Consider the following 16,902-nt stretch of genomic DNA (forward strand, 5'->3'; position numbering starts at 1 on the left):
TCCAAGAAGTTTTGCTACGCTGATGACATTGCTCTAGCCAATAGACACACCAATTTTACTACAATGGAAGATACACTAACAAATGACCTTGCAGTCCTAGATGAATACTTCAGCAAATGGAAATTATGCCCAAATCCTAGCAAAACAGAAGTTTCATGCTTCCCCCTGAACAATAAACAGGCTAACAAAGAACTCATGGTCTACTTCAACCACAAACTGCTAAGCTACAACAGATTCCCCGAAATATCTGGGCATCACTTTGGAGAGAACTCTATCTTTTAAACCACATCTCATGAACACTTTTTGAATTGATATTTCTATGTCCTTGAAAAAAGAGTCTGTATTTTTGTCTGCAAAATTGCCCAAAACTACATCTTTCACCTCATTGTCATCTGCAAATTTTCTTCCTTGAAGATCTTCAGTTTTGAAAAGCGGTAGTAGTCACTGGGTGCTAGAACTTGGCTGTAGGGTGGATGTTCAATCTGCTGGAAACCACAGTTCTTCACTGCAGCCTTTGCAACAATAACCATATGGACTGGAGCACTGTGTGAGGCAGGCGAACACCATGACTCAGCATAATATTCTGCATTCATGGTGGTATTTCCTTTGTTGAAGTCAATCAAGAGAATTCCCCAACAATCCCAAAAGATTGTTGTCATGATCTTCTTGGTGGACTGAGTGACCTTGGCTTTTCTCGGTGGTGCTTTGCCTGGTTTGTACCACTCCATGGATATCCTTTTGGAAAGGGGATCATAATAAAGGACAATGGTTTCATTCCCAGTGACAATGAATTCCAGCACTTTTCTCCGATTCCCTTGGCAAAGATCTAAAAACTTATGGGAACAGATCACACAATGCTCCTTATGAATTGAAAAGAGAAGTCGGAACACCCACTTTGCACTGACTGTCATCATGTGAAACTTCTTGTAAAGGATGCAAAGATGGTTACACAAAGCTACAACTTTGTTGAGATTTCTTTGAGCTTCAGCTGTCTGTCATTGAGCAGTTTCCTTCTCAACAAGAGATATTTTCCTCAGTCATCACTTTCACAGGCCGACTATCATGAGGATCATCTTTGATGCTCTCTTCCTAGGCGAAACTGTTTAGCCCATTCCTTCGTGGCAGAATATGAAGGAGAAGCTTCCCCATAAAGGGCTTTCTTCAAGTGCTCTCAAATAGTGATTGGATGGCACTTGAAGAAAGCCCTTCTTTTGGAGAAAAACTTTATCACAGCACGGCAGTCAATTTTTTACATTACAGTCACTTAGCATGCCACGTGTTAGTCAAATAAGTGACTCCAACTGAATGATAGGTAGAGAAATTTTGAAAGTGATTTTTTGAAAATAGGATAGCAGTGAAACAGCAATTCATATTGAAAATTTCTTGTGCATAATAGTTAAAAATTAGAACATTTTCGAATATTTTATGAACTGCCTCTAGCAATTCATTCTAGTTATTCACCACTCTCCAAATACAGAATCTAGACTGCACACCCTCTTCTCTACCTCTCAGATGAACTATGCAACCCACACATTCCACAGACATGACACCTTGGTCATTTGTCTCTAGATCTTCATCACTACTTCTTCATCCCCAACAAACCAAGGTGAAAAAATCTGTATACAGTAGTCAACTATGATGCAGCAATATCATTGTTTTACAAAGAGGGATAACACCTCTATCTCCACTTTTAATGTGTTCTTCAACATCCAAGTAATCCTCTGAGCTATTTTTTCAGCTTTTGCAATATGTCCTCCAAACTTCAACTCTGCCCACCAATACCCCAAAATCTCTTGCCTCATCAATTTCCTGCATTAGGTATCATCAATGTAATACACAGTATGTAATCTTTTCATTCCAAAGTATATAACCTTTCATTTTGCAATATTAAATTGGTATCCATGCTACCAGTTTATTAAAATCATCATGCAGAATGTTTACATCACCTTTATCAACAATTGCTCCCCACCCCAAGTTTTACATAACTGGCAAACAACTGAGTATCTCCCTTTAAATCATTCCCTATATCATTAACATACAAAACAGTAGTGGCCCTAGTACAGAGCCTTAAGGCACTCTCTACTAGTCACCTTCATTCTCTTAGGTTCTAAACCACTATATATACACTGCTTAAAACAATTAGAGATATTTTGGTTTTCTTGTAAATTATAAAGTTATAAAAATAATTTACAAATGTAACACATCTATTTTAAAATATTCTTAATATACAACAGTGTAGAACACGCAACTGCATACAAAATCGCGTTAAGACTTGTCAAAATGTGTCTTAGCCGTATTAACATGTGGGGGATATAAAAGCATCGCTTGTTGCGCTCACTTCCACAGTGCATAATTATCACTTCAATTATAAACTTGTGTCACCTACCACCCATTATTTTGTTAAAAATGGCAGATCAACATGATATCTCAGAATCCAAGGCCTGGAGATCCATGTCGATTAGAAGCTGGACAAACGCAGCAAGTTGTTGCTCAAGCATGTCGTGTATCTCAAAGCGTAATTTTGAAAATTTGGAATCGCTTTCTGGAGATGGGAAATGTTTGAAATCATCTTCATGCCATAGGTTTATATGCTCGAAGACCAATGATTTGCATTCCACTTACTGCAAATCACAAAAGAGCCTGAGGAATTTGGGCACAGGAACACCGCAGTTGGACAAATGAGGATTGGGCTTGTGTACTTTTTAGTGACGAGTCCAGGTTCAGTCTGCAACCAGATAACAGACGTATCTTGATGTGGCATGAAAGTGGAACAAGAAATAATTCATGGTTTGTTCGTGAAAGATCCCAACATCAAGGTGGGAGTTTAATGATATAGGCTGGAATAAGTATAGGTGGCCATACTGATCTCTATGTTATCAGAAACGGTTCCTTAACAGCCAAAAGGTATCTCGATGAGATTTTGGAACCTGTAGTTTGTCCATATGCTGCTGCAATTGGCCAAGAATTCATTTTTATGGATGACAATGCTTGTCCACACTATGCAAATTTGGTACAAGAGTAGTTTTAGGAAGAAGGTATTGAACGAATGGACTGGCCTGCCTGTTCACCAGATTGTAATCCAATCGAACATGCCTGGGATGCTTTAGGTAGGTGCTTTTCTGCTCGACTGGTGCCACCACATTCGCTTAAAGTGCTCGAAACTGCTCTTACAGAAGAGTGAGGAAATATCCCACAAGAACTGTTTGATCATCTTATCTGGTCCATGCAATCAAGATGAACCGCTGTTTTGGCTGTTGATGGAGACCAAATGCCCTATTAAAAATTAACAAAAGCGTTTTTGACTATTCTTGTTAAAATTATTTCATGCTAAAATGTATAATTTGTTAAATTTGTAATAAATAGATTATTTAAACAATATCTCATCAATTACACCCTATCCATAAGTAAGAAATATTTATTCATGTATAAAGTACCCAATAGTTATTATTTGCAGAAATTTATAATTATCTGAAACTAAAATATCCCCTAATTGTTTTGAGCAGTGTACTTCTCTTTGGTGTCTGTCAAATACCCATGCTACCAGCTTCATATCTATTCCCATGTGCTCCAACTTAGGCAATAGTTTTCCATGTAGTAGCCTGTCAAATGACTTTGCAAAGTGCAGTGGTAGCCATTCCCTTTTATCCACTTCCACTGTTACTATTATAAAATGTTAATGAAGTATAAAGGCAGAACCTACTGTTACAATGCTGTGCTGTCCATCACAGAGTATCATATTCCTATCTGCTTATTCTTGAATTGAGTGTCCGTTGCTCAGTTGGTATAGATAAAACCCTTTGGTCGAAAAGACCTGGGTTTAATTCCTGACATGAGGAGCCTTTATCTGGTCTCTTTTGACTAAAGGTAAGTTAGCCAGTCTCATATGGGATTAGAGGATTTTGTCACCTGGAAACCTTGAGTTTTTCGTTCCCTCAGAACAGGCAAACCGGCCCGTGAACACATCACAAAATACATATTTAATCTCTTACTAGGAGAGCTCAACTAATACTAAGGGATGGTTGAGGAATGGGGGAACCCCACGCAAATAAATAAAATTCCTGAATTCCACCTTTAACCAACTTTTCCGATACTTTAACCACCACTCCTGAGGTACTAACTAGTCTGTAATTTGCTACCTCTGTCTTTGCACCTCCTTTATGTATTGTAAGCTGTCAGAGCAGAGACTCAGATTAAACAACTTTTCAGAAGCACTGCCACTTCTCTTCCACATTCTTATAATACATGGGCCCACATGCCATCTAATCCCTACTGATGTATTCACATTGATATTTTTCAATATGCTAAGCACCTCCAGTCCCCCAATTCTCATATCAGTCTGTCACATCAACAACTGCAAAATCTTCAACTGAATGATACACTCTTGCAAGGTGATCCACTTAGCAACTCAAATAATTATTCTGCTTCTGTCACTTTCCTACCATCAGCATTGCCTAAAGTTATCCTTCCATAATCATTCTTCCTCCTATTTGCTACATAGCAAAAAAATTCTTCATGACTTTTTTTGGCCTGCTTAATTTTCTTTCATAATCTGATTTAGCCTCCTTGCCATACTGGTCACTCTTCTTTGTCTGTGTTTTGTACTGCTCATGAGCATGATGGTCATCTTTTTCTTTATATTTCCTTTTTCTTTTGCAGCTCCTGCTTTATTTTGCTACTCATCCATTTAAGCCCACTTAGTTTATCCTCCTGATCCTGAGTACACAGTTTGATACTGCTTCCCTCAAAAACCACTAACCATGACCACTGGCATTGTTTCCTTGTAACTTATGCCATGGTACTGCTCCAAGTTGCCTTCTTATTTTGTCATAACCACCAGTTTTGTAGTTCATATAAACCCTTTCTTGACAGAATTATTCCATGTTTAGTAACCTGCCAGAACAAGATGGGATGGTCACTTCCTATGACAGGAGGCAGAGTGGCCACAGTAGTTATGGATACATCTTCTGATGCTATTACAAAATCTAGCACTCTAAAAGCCCTGGTCCACTCCATCAAATGTTCCCATTTCAGGAAATTATTCCTTAGCAGTTGTATAAATTTCATTTCCATCTTGCCGTGCACCCTCTACTTTCTTCAGTCTATGTCCATATAGTTGAAGTCAACAGTAATTGCTCAGCCTGCCCTCATTGTGTTAATCTGCCAATGCATGGCATTCACATCTTTCTGTGAATGCTGCTATGAACCAGAGGGTTCATAGCAGCAACCAACAATATATTTTGTCCTGTTGACTTATATCTCACACCAGACAGCTGCAAATGAAGCTTCTCTCTGAGACCTAAAATCCTCCTTAATTTCTATTTTTTTTTGGTTGAAGTTCTTCAGCTATCATAAGTAATACCTCTCCTGTCCTATTCCATCTAGAAAATACAAATACCTCTTACATTCTGTCTAACAGTTTCACTGTCAACTAGTCTCTTCTATGCCAATAATTTTTGGCCAAGTTGAGCTGACCAATGCCAAAAACTCCTTCCTTTTATTTCTAAATGCATTTCAACGTTCCCTTAGGCCAACAGCCACTCTTACATAACATGTAAGAGTGGCTGTTGGTCTCCATGACCAACCACATTCAGATTCAAAAACCTGGAAAATTGCACCTAAAGCTCTTGATCATTTCAAATTCTAAACATTAAAACCATTCAAATGCAGCAGTCTGTCAGGCATGTACACTTTTCACCTATCAAATTCGCTCCATACATCTATAAACTGCACACCACTTCTCCTGCACAATAATCTGACTCATGAGCAATTGTGGCCCCTCTCAACTCAGTTCTATTACAATGAAGCAGCAGAATCACATTCTTTGCTTTCTCACTCTTTTTGGGTGCAAGCATCCTAGAGATGAGCAAGTGGGAGAATAATTACACGATGCTGACTCCTCAGATTCTGAAACTGAGTGGAATAATCAACACCAAGTGTAAGGGAAGTTCTGGGACAAAGGGGATACAGCAGTTTATGTATACAATTTCCAGAAGATCCAGAATAAGGAGGGGGGGGCAATTTTGACCAACAGTTATAGGCATTAGTGAGACTTGGTTGACGGATGATGATATAGGGACAGAAGACAAGGAGTATAGTATTTTTAGAGAAGATAAAAGGAAGGGTTTTATTATGATAGCAGAAAACTGAAGCCAAAAAGAAGAGGTGGAGAATGTGGATGGAATAAATCAGAAAATTAGCATGTATGTCTGATGAGTAATTATGGGGGAATTCAACTATGGAGACACAGACTGGAAGGAGGAACAGTCACAGGGAGGGCAGGAAACAGAATTTATACAACTGCTAAGAGGTAATTGCTTGAAATAGCATGCAATGGAATTTGAATTTGCGAGTGCAATATCTAGTGAGAGCATCAGAGAACTTGGCAGTAACCACTTCCCCAATTAGTCACATTGGCTCTGGTTGGAGGGAATGATCATATGGTTGTGACCTGGGAGACTACCAAACATGAAGAATTTTCAGTTAAGGGGTAAATATATTACAAGACAGATGATTATGACAAAACTATGGTACCATCTTGGGGCAATGCCATACATAAGAATTTGGAGGAGAAAGATGTTAGCAGTGCACAGGAAATGATCATACACTGCTATCTGGGTATTTGAAGAAGTGGTATCAGACTGTATATCCAGAGTCGTCAGGAGGATAAATCAGGCAAAAGTTAAATGGATGAGCAGAATCATTAAGCAAGAGATACAGAAAAAGTTGTAGCAGGTATAGAAAGAGACAGGTGATTAACAAGCTCAAGAGCAGTACAAAGCAAAGGCAAGAAGAGTGAATAAGTATGGTAAGGAAGGCCAAAGCTAATTATGAGAAAGAAGTCACATTGAGACAAAAGTAATTCCTAGAATTCTTCTGCTATGTGACAAGCAAAAGGAGGAATGCTATTTAATTTGTACATCAATTATATAGGAAATGATTTACGGGGAAATGTTCAGTTGTTTGTTAAAGATGCAAATATATGAAGTGCAATATCAATGAACATGATACAGAGATCCTGCAGGATGTCTTAAATAGACTGATAGTATGGGAAGGATAACACTATCAGTTTAATAGAGTTGTCCTTTGTGATGAATATCTCACAAGCTCTGTACTACAGTGATGGAATTGGACCACAGGAAATTGAGAAAGCCAGGATTTGGAGAAAGGGGTGGTCATGGTTGAAGCTTAAAAGGCATATTGCAATGTAGCCAAAATTACCCATCAGATTACTTGGATGTTCAAGAACAAAGCAGGGATAGGGAGGTTATTATTCCCCTTTATAAGATATTATAGTGATCAAGATTGTGACAGCTGTATGGAAAGCTCCTTTTTAGGACTCAAACTCTCAAATTCAGTGACAAGCAAAAAAGAGAAGACATAATAGAGATCAGTTATTTTTAATATGTTTACACTAGGATATGTCTCATGCTGTACTGGGTGCAACATAAGGTATAAGACAACAACCCAGAATGAATGTGTTAAAGAGTTTTATAGAATTGATAGGAAGTAAAAGAATCCCTAGAAATAGTGTAAGGGTGGGGTTACCAGAAGAGATTTTAGGCACTTTTCGATTAACAGTTTCAAGGAGAGTGTAAGTATTGTATGAATAATGTTTAGTACAGTTCTTCCACAATGAGTCTTTGACTCTATGAAGATGCTCAAGAAAATAATATTGCACTACAGAATTATAAATTTATCTAAAAGTATTTACAGCTTAAAGAATCTACAGTGCCATATAGACAATATATGCAATTTTGTATTGGCATGTGGATTTAACCCATTAACCCTACAATCTAAATCAGTTTAATATTACTAACAATGGAAAAAAAAAAAATACAGGTTTGACAATATTTTGCCCTCTGGACACTTAATAATCAGGATAGAAAACAAACTCGCAAAAAACAAGGTTATTTTTTAAAAAAAATCCAGTGATGTCTTTTCATTTCTCAAAGGCACGCCTTTTATTCCTGACTTTTTCACCATCAGTCAGATTGAGTGTATTTGCATAACATACCAGATAAGAGGTGATGCATAACATACCAGGTAATGCTCTTTTATATTCTATAAAAGAGCATTTATCTGTGTGTGTTTTATGATTAATTTTATTGATTTGTATGATTAAAAATCCTAGTTTTTTCCCAACAGGAAAAGCTACTTGCCCACATCAAAGATCAACTAACTCTGGAAATGGCCTACAAAAAAGTTCTTATCAATGACTAGAATCAAATGTATTATGGTATTTTCTGCAAACCTGCCCTCACAGTAACTCCCATGCAAGAGTAATGTAAGCCTCCCATCCTAACCTAATGGGAGGCTTGCATTACTTATGAATACAAATATTGTTTTCAGCTACAATCACATTTCTTTTGCATAAACAATCTCCACTCACGTTTCTTCTGGACTCAGAGAGGTAATTATGTCCTTTATTAAATAATATAATTAGTGTGTGTGTGCAGGTCAGGCATATAATGTTACAGAGCATATACTTTTTAAAAATTAGTAAGTACTCCCAACCCTTGCTGCATATTCCATGTTATTTCCTTGAGAAATGTTACTCTAACACAGTGGTTCTCAAAGTGTGGTCCACAGACCCTTTGGGGCCTGCAAGACCTTTTCAGATGATCTGCTAGGTCAGAACTTATTCTTTCATGAGATATGTTATAAAACATGTTGTATAAAAATATGTTATGTAATGGGTTTATTATTGTTACTTTTAAATGAATTAATAAATATTTTAACAAGTTCTGTTTTAATTTTTAATGCAGTAAATATCGATAGATATAATGCATATAAACGAAAGCTCTTTGGGGTCCTCATTTTTAAGAGTGTAAAGGGGTCTTGAGACTAAAAAAAATTACATTTTTTTTTTTTTAATTTGCTATAGACCATTTTTATTTAATAAATACTACTAAGATTTTTAGCTCAAACAAATTTTAGTGAATCAATGATTACACTAGAAAAAAGAATGACAATCTTCTTGAAGAGGAATTGAACTAGCAATTTTCTGATATATTTTAATAAGAGCATTAAAAAAGAAAAAAAAAAAGTGGATTTAAACATTTAGATAAATCAAACCATAGTTATACTGTATCCTCAAACTTACATTACTGCTCATTTTCAATAACTATATCGTGTCCATACTGGTATAAAAAAATTACACCAAACTTAAGTCATCAGAATGGCTATACCCAAGAGCTTGATGCTATAAGTTCTACTGGTGATCAAAAAAAAAAAAAAATATGCTTTCCTTTCCAAATTATGAGATGTGTCTTCAAGATAATGGATGCATAAAATATTCTAATCCATAAGAAACATTTTATTAGAAACAAAGTTGTAGAAAAATACATGTGCTTCCTGGAATATTTGAAATGTGTGTTTTGCAGGCATTTCATTTAAGTGCATTCCATGATTTATTTGAAATTGAAAGACATTCAGTAGCTTGGCCAAATGCATTCAGATCCTATTTAATTTTTTGATACTTAAAATGCAAAATTATAACTTCTAAAATATATTATTTTTATGTGAAATCTATTTCAAGACAGGCTGAACAGAAAAAAACTTAGTGTTTATTTTAACATATTATATGCAGTTCTTAAATATTATAAAAACAAAACACTACAATAGGTGTACAAAACTTTGAAGCAGAATGAAAAAAATAATAATACTCCTATCTTTTCATATACATGCAAATTTGAGATTTGAGGGCATCATCTACAGAAATGTTTATAATTCTTTTACATACTATAAAATATAACAAAATATATGCACATAAAATAAGTAATGACACAAATGTCTATTTTGGTATTTCTTTTGTTTTCTTCTAGAATACTGATCTCAAACCAAATTTTACATTTCAGAATGTTTTAAAATAAACTGATATTAATGTACAGAAGCAATACAATTAAATAGAAAACACTTAATTTTTCCCTCGTTTCCATTATAGATACTAAATACAAAAAAATAATCCAGAAGAAATTCACTGCTAAGTTGAACTTATTATGGTGAATAATTGGCACCAAGATTGACACATCAGAATCAAATTAAATATAAACAGGACAACCCTTAAAGCTCACTTATGGTGACAAGAAAGGACGGCTACAGTTCTTTAAATTTCTAAAGAATGATACTGAAGCAAATGTACAATACAATAAAAATTTATATATGTATTTATATATATATATATTTTTTTTTTTTTTCTTTTTGCAAAGAGAAGTCTTTCTCCCCCAATATATGTTAGTGCATATAAACATTAAAAAAAAAAACTGAAATCCTAAGATTTCTTTTAATTATTGTAAAAAATATCTCAATTAAATAAGCAGCAGTCTGAAAGTACACAGCATTAAACTATATATTACATCCATAAAAATAAAAAATACACATAATGTTATGAACAATAATTAGTTTAAGAATGCTTCTTAACTGTAATTTAAACAGGGAAAAAAGACAAAACAAAAACCACTTCAAATGATGAAATTTTGCTTCTCAACTTATTCAATTTTCTGTAATGTTTCAAGTAAGGCTATTAAGTAAGTCATAATAACATAAGCTAACAATACCAGGTATCAAAGAAATACCATTAAATAAAGTGGTAGTTATTAATTTCCATCATTTATCAGAATATCATTCAAGTGTTAAATGAGCAATATCAGTAATTTGTTTTTAATATTAATAAATATAATTTTGCTCACCAAAATTCTCTTTGCTCCCTAAATTATTAAAAAAGATTTTAAGAGATTCTTTGAAGCACTTTGCATTTTTTTCTTATTCTATATATCACATGCCTATATAAGGCTTCAAAAAAGAAAGTAAATAATCATAACAATAAATTCAAGCCATATAAACCATGCCTGAGTAGTCTGTAAATCACTGACATTTATAAAATGTAAAGAGAAATAAACTCATAATTGAAAAAAAAAAAAAAAAAAAAAGGAAACTAGCACTCTAGTAATAACTTTGAAGTCTAACAATAAGATAAACAAAGGTCCTATTTTCATTATAAAGAAACAGACATGAGTATGAAAACAGTTTTATCCATTTTGTTTCAATGCTTTCAAAAAACTTATATACCTACCTTACCACATTAATTTTAAAAGAATCTTTAAAATATGTTTTAAAATAATGGAAAGGGCAAGAATTCAGCACTACTGTAAAGACTTTCCCAAAAGAAAACAATTATCATATTCCATTAACATACAGGAGCATAACCTTTCAAGAAATTTTTAGGTATAAATTTTTATCAAAATATGCTGAAAGCCACAACAGGCTAGTTTCTCGCAAATCTGCCAGGCTATCTTTATAAAATCTCTTATTTCATTATAATGATAGTTTTGTTATATACTTTGCTTTTGTCAAACTAGAATTTATAACTTTTGTTCATTTTGGATCTTATTAATAAACAGCATCCTCATAGACAAGATTTGCAGCTTAACTACATATTTTGTTCTCCAGAAATGTTATTAACTGATAATTACATTTCTTTAAAATGAAATATGCTTAGCAATGGTAATCAGTCAACAGTCATCAGATACTTTTTTATGTGAACATTTAATAGCCCTATCAGAAAGGAAAAAAAAAAAAAGTTTTATTGTGACTAGTATTCACAAATAAAGTTTGCTGCTTTACAACAATTAAGTGGCTCAGCAGTTAATCTTTTCAAAAGGTGCAGAGAATCAAACTGACCTGAATCATTGTCTTATTACAAAGTCAAATTCTCAGACTCATGAAAACAAGATGTTAACTGCTGCCAATATATAAATTTCAGTGCTCCCAACAGAAGAAACAAAACAATTAGACAGCTCTCAACAGATTTGTTACCACCACATGGAAGATGGAATGCAAGGAATTCAGAAGAAATATCTTTAGCAACAAAGACTTATTACTTATAATTAACAGTAAAAGGTGTATAAACTGATGTTAGAAGTAAAACAGCAAAAAATCATTTTAAATCTGCACAATCAATTTCTGTACTACTGAATGTAAAAAGTTTGTTACTCTTGAGAATACAAATCATCTACATTCAGAGAATAGAGAAAATCCCCCCCCCCCACTTATTCAGACTGAATTTTATTAATCAAGAATTATAATATGAAGATAATGTTTTATAAGACTATCAAGAAAATTAAAAATATTTTTGCCAAATTACATAAAATGTAACATTCTATTGACTCTTTCTGTTGGTGTAGTTATTTATATTTAATAAAAACATCATGAAAATTTTTTAAAATAAACTGAACATTTTCATGCAAGATAGCCTAACCCACACACACACACAAGCTGTTAAAATTGTTTTCTGAAGAAATTAATATGAGCATACAAATACAGTGTAACTAATAGTTCAATTCTGTTTATTAACAGAATGAATCTGTTAGGAAATTTTACATTTTACAAAAAAAACTATAGTTTTTTGCAAATCAATCTCTACAAAGAGTATCATTAAAAAGAAAAAATGTAAATAAGAAATAAAAACAGCAAAATTTTGGACTCCAAAGTGAGATATTTCTTGAAACTTCTGCCATCCTAAGAAATAATCAACTACATTAAATATTAAACTACATTAAAAGAGGAAAAAATTACCATTATTAAACAAGCTCACTCGAATAACTTGCATTACTGAATGTTTTTCAAATGTTTCACTCAGTAGAGAGAATTGTTTTAGTGGAAAAATTTCTTGCAATTAATATAAGACAAGAAGCAAACAATTCCAGAGTAAATTATTCTACCATATGACTATCATAATCAACATTTCATATGCACCCTCAAGGATACTATAATATACTCAAATAATTAAGGTTTTATTACTATCAGATGAATATATACATATACCTCTTAAATTATAAACTGTATCATATTCCCTCTGCTTTCATATGAACAATAATTAAAAAGAAAACATAAGCATAGCATATATATTCTATTTATTACAGCTCATTATTTGGAATATATTTTTACTGAGATCAAAAGGTTTAATACTATTCTGTCTTGTTTAACTGAATATTTTACAATAAACACACACATCTCAAAACTTAAAATCAGGCCCATGATGTATACTTTAGAGACAGGATGAAGTCTCAAGGTATTAAAAAAATAATAATAATAATAATAAAAATCAGACTAAAGAAAAAATGCTGATGTCTATTGAAGTTACTTTTGTATAACAGCAAAGTTACCAGTGATGAGCTGCAGTTGGTTCAATATGAACAGTTGTTAAAAATTTTCTACAAAAACAAATTATGCTGTTATAAAATGATCTTAATCTTATAAAAGGGTGTGGAAAATGTTATACAAAATAAACCTCAAATGCAAAATTTTAACAATTCAAGATCACTTGCTACAAGGGTTGGGTTGAAATTTCTGAAAATGAAATTTCTCAGCAGCAACAATTTTTTGTTTTTTAAAGAAATATAATGGCTTGATAATTGAAGGGTAAAAAAAACAAACAAACAAACTATCATAACAAATGGAATCGAAAATGGCACAGAAAATACTTACTGTGACACATCCTTTAAATCATGACTTTTTATAGAGAACTGGTTATTAAGATTTTCACAGCTCAGCACTGGATACTACTATATGAAAATATCACTTTTTGCAGGACATTACTTTAAGGCATTTATATTAACTGCTCATGTGTTTATACACTTGTTTATACATTATTTTACACGGCTGTTAATAGCATGTAGAGTGCACATATATATCATGTACATCAAATAAATAAATCAAAATTGTAAAAAAAAGAAAGCAAACTGAACTGCTTGGTAACAGCTATTTGATGGGCTCTATTACTAACAATGCATACAGTTATGAAATGTCAATGTCACACCATTATTTAAAATATGGTTTTCAATATTTATGCAAATCTACACCTTGAATCTTTAAAATGATGCACGTGTGGGCATACATTATTTTTAAACAGAGTGGAAGTGAAAACATTTTTATCTTTGGTTTATTCTTAAATTATAGATAACTAAGAACTTAAGCAAAATTTGTTTTGTTTTTTTAATTAATTTTCAAGAAAAAAAGTTCAATAGTTACTGAACTTATCGAATGAATTACTTCTGTACATCAGTCAGAAAACCAGGTGTCTACAAGATCAGTTTCAATTGTGGACTACATTACACTACATAGGGCAGACTGGCAGATCTAGTGATGATCAGAACACTTCAAGGATGTTAAGAATGAAAGAAAGCACAAATTAGGGCTGTGGCACATACAGTGGAAACAAAACTCCAAGTAGAATGACAGAGCGTTCAAAGAATCAGCTAAAATGAAGCATCCTATACAGTGTAACAAAAAACAAGGGATGATTTTACATCAAGTCTGGCATCAAAACACTTGTATCTACCAGAAGTATACAGCAAATCCAAGAACTAGCAGCCAGCATAATAGCAAATGCATGCTTTCAACTGTTTAAATTTTTAAATATTTTTCCCTAGAGATGTTAACTGTTAGTACTTGCTTTCTAGTTTTTAGTTTATTCATGTTACTTCCTGATGAAATGGAACAGAGTATTACATGAAACTAGTTGAAATAAAAACATAGTTTCCATTTGACATCTTTGTTTGTAGTTTTATACTGAAAAAAAAGAAAGAAAAAGTTCTAAAAACTGTTACTGTAATTTATCAGTGCCTGTTTTTCAAACCTATTAATCCCAGACTGTGATTAATATAAAATACTATGGAGCAGACCACACAGCTCTCCAAGAAATTTTTTTTCTAAAATTTACAACTAAAATACTACTGCTAAGATGATTGCTATATGATATGAAGATTAGTTACTGTTAACATCTTAAAAAGACAATATTCTTGTTTGCTCTAATCCTTTGTAGTGCATATTGACAAGATGATACTCTCTAGTTTCTATTAAAAATATATTTTTGTACTTAGCAGCAAGAATGGATTCTGGATGGTTTTTTCCCCACTCAGTTGTGCAAACAAACAAAACAAAAAAAAAGTACAATTAGTTAGTGTATGTGTGTGTATATATATATATATATATATATATATATATATGATGTAACAATGTTTTTAGATTTTTTTTTTTGCAGAATCCCCCTCCCTCAATGCCATCATAATTAACATTTTCCCTTGCTTCTGAGTTTTTGTTATTCAGGGTTTAAATATTCCAGAACAAGTTTCCTTGAAGTAGGTAGTTTTTTCTTCATTACTCTTATCAACCTGGGATAGTCACCTTCTGAATAACTGAATTACTGTTTGCTCAAATATATTTTGATAATAAATAACACTGAGAAATAAGGCAATGGCAATAACAGAGAAATTGGGTGGCTTCTGTTGTTATTAAAAATATAATTTATATCTAGACAAATGGTAAGTCTATTATAGGAATAATGAAGATGAATGCAATCTTATCAAATCCCACCATAGCACTATAGCTAGAAAATTGGAGTATTATTGATAAAACTACTACAATTCTTGATGACTAATAAAAAAAAATAAATGCATTTAATTTTAATTAATACATTTAAAATTTTATGTTTCTAATGAACAGTTGTAAATTCATATTTTGGCAATACAAAGTCACTAATGAACATGGGTTTAGCATAATTCTCTTGATGTGAACCACCCAGCACAATTGATTCCTCTTAAAAACTAAACCACACATTATAAATCTATCTTAATAGAGTATAATTATAATAGTCATTCTGCAATATACTCTAAGAGGGAAAAAGCCATTTTGCACCACACCACGTCAAAATCAATCTCAGTTATCATTTTAGTAATATAAAACTGCTGATACAATTACATAGCACACATATAAAAAAAAGCAAGTTTGAACAACATCATATTGTTGAGATTCACTCTGAATTACAACCCTCCACTTTTTTTTTTTTTTTTAATGTGAACCCTACGAAAGATTGCAATGGAAGAGTATATTATGCAGTGGGTGGGCTAAAGATTAGATAATCTGGAAACTGCTCTTATGACAAAACCTGGAACTTTTACAAGCTACTTTAGGCCTCTAGAAAGCATGGTGGCCTTTTATGTATATTAAGTAATCACAAGAAACTTCAAATGCTCCCTTGAGTTACAGAGCCTGCTGCAGTAAACTTTTCTGGCTACCACATATTCATTCTTAAATTCATTCTATGTAATCATGATCTGCTTCAAAAATGCATTCTCCCCATTACCACCTTTCAGGAGAACTTGCACATGGATGGTTTCCTTGGTTATTCTCCCACCTGTTATGCTACAAAAAAAAAAAAAAAAAAATCTTTCTTTCATATATAATTCATATAGTTCTGAAGTATCTCAGTCATCTACTACTAGATCTCTTTTTTTTTCATTCTCATTAAATTCAAAGAACACAATCTATGCTGAACAAATGAGATGTGACTATATCAAAATCTCAATACAACTGAAGGATAACTTCATTGATGTATCCAGTTGGTATCATTTACATTATTGCAGACTGCCTTTTCTGCATGTACATTCAAACAGATGGCAATAATGTAACTTCATATATTCAATCCATTTAATCATTTAAGGGTTCAGCTGAAACTAATCAAAATATAAATGAAAATTTCTTAAATATTGTTGAATATTACATTCAGAAGTAGATTTGATATCAGCTTATCTATTTATTAAATTTCACTTCTGGAATGATATTAAAAATGACTGCATTTACCTTGAAGTTACAGCAGAAACTTTTGATATAAATATATACAAATCTTTGATATATATACAATCTGATTTATAAATTATTGTTTGCCATTTGAATTTCTTATTTTAAAAAATAACTGCATTCTTTACTAAGAAAGTAACTCATGAAATAAGCTCAATGATTTAGAGAAGCTCCAAAGTTAATGGGGTTTGCTCTTCTGATGAAATCTGTTATAAATGGTAGGCATACCGTTCTATAAATGGGTTTGGTTTGTTTTGAATTACACTT

The 16,902-nt window shown here is 32.8% G+C and overlaps 1 protein-coding gene across 1 annotated transcript in view; it reads right to left on the reverse strand.

The window, feature by feature from the left end:
• Positions 1-3,187: 3,187 nt before the first annotated feature.
• Positions 3,188-16,902, reverse strand: part of LOC150106831 (ubiquitin domain-containing protein 2-like) — a 92,472-nt gene continuing 78,757 nt past the window's right edge. The window contains exon 4 of the transcript XR_016548332.1: positions 3,188-3,273. The gene's annotated coding sequence lies outside the window, so the exon portion shown is untranslated. The remainder of the gene's footprint in view (positions 3,274-16,902) is intronic.

This window comes from Typopeltis vanoorti, chromosome 5, assembly GCF_054136105.1.
Source record: "Typopeltis vanoorti isolate ZY-2024b chromosome 5, IOZ_Tvanoo_1.0, whole genome shotgun sequence".
Taxonomy (NCBI): Eukaryota; Metazoa; Arthropoda; class Arachnida; order Uropygi; family Thelyphonidae; genus Typopeltis; species Typopeltis vanoorti.